The sequence below is a fragment of the Aplysia californica genome, unplaced genomic scaffold (genome assembly GCF_000002075.1).
Source record: "Aplysia californica isolate F4 #8 unplaced genomic scaffold, AplCal3.0 scaffold00500, whole genome shotgun sequence".
Classification (NCBI taxonomy): domain Eukaryota; kingdom Metazoa; phylum Mollusca; class Gastropoda; order Aplysiida; family Aplysiidae; genus Aplysia; species Aplysia californica.
Genome location: NW_004797770.1, coordinates 383,559 through 384,630, shown reverse-complemented (window position 1 = coordinate 384,630; position 1,072 = coordinate 383,559). Strand labels below are relative to the sequence as shown.

The 1,072-nt window shown below is 42.1% G+C and overlaps 1 protein-coding gene across 1 annotated transcript in view; it reads right to left on the bottom strand.

Annotated features, from left to right (window-relative positions):
- The window catches only part of LOC118478327 (b(0,+)-type amino acid transporter 1-like), a gene marked incomplete in the record, with an annotated part of 30,018 nt that overhangs the window by 12,640 nt on the left and 16,306 nt on the right, over positions 1–1,072 (bottom strand).

Below are 1,072 nucleotides of genomic sequence, written 5' to 3'. Positions count from 1 at the left end.
TACGTTTTTTTCTATATTATTTTACAGTGAAAGACGGTCATCTGTCCACCGCATCCGCGGCCACTTTATTTTATCTATCAAAAACGAAAACTACCTGTCTAAGAACGGCCTCGTAAATGTCTCATCGCTCGATACTTTGTCACAAATTATGTATTGGCTCCTGACGTTGTCGACGAGCTGTCACAATCCATTCACATTTCGTTATTGTTAGTTCCTCCAATGTCTAATCATGTTGGGTAGGTCCCACCCATTGTTGATTACCCAAGTTGACCAACCGGTGACAATCCCGCCCACAACTCATACACAAATCGCAAGTGAGGTGATCGGTCATTGTTCACCCAGTCTTTGATAATGGATGTGAACCTGAACTTGCGACAGAAGCGTCCCTCGTTCCGCAGGTGGTGGCGACCCATTTGTTTATTTTACCTTGTCTTCCTCGTCTGACACATTTTGTCTGGTTTTACCCTGTCTTCCTCATTTGATACTCTGCATAATTTAACACTAATTACAGCAGTCGCGAGACTTCGTCTCTCTGCGTAAACAAACATGTTTCACTCATGATGACGACATCAAGGTAGAAATGTATCCAAAGTCCTGAGCCTGCAACCAGTTCCAGTTGGGAAATCAGATAGATGTAGGGAATGTTTAAAAACAACTATCCCCTTCCCCTTAAAACAAAACAAAACAATGCCCACCTTTAAAAAAAAACAAAACAAAGAGAAAATAACACAAAACGAAGCAAAACAAAACCAGCTATAATAAAAAAAACAACACCTTCCTACCCCCCCCCCTAAAAAAATTCAACAACAAACTTGCAAAAAACATTTTAACTTGCCTTGCGACTGTCCCAAGACTTCTTTTTTGGTAGTGTTTTACGGCGCTCGCATCTGCATAAGGTCATATGAGCCCGCATGGTTGGTAGGAACTTTTGAATTTTGGCCGGGTGGCGGCCAAAGCCTACTATTATCGATTTTGGACAACCAATGGAACTTTAACTTTCGCAACTTGCACACGGGACCTTCGAGATTTTTCGCCCTTGTCTGAGAAGGTGTAGATCTCACCTACCATAAGA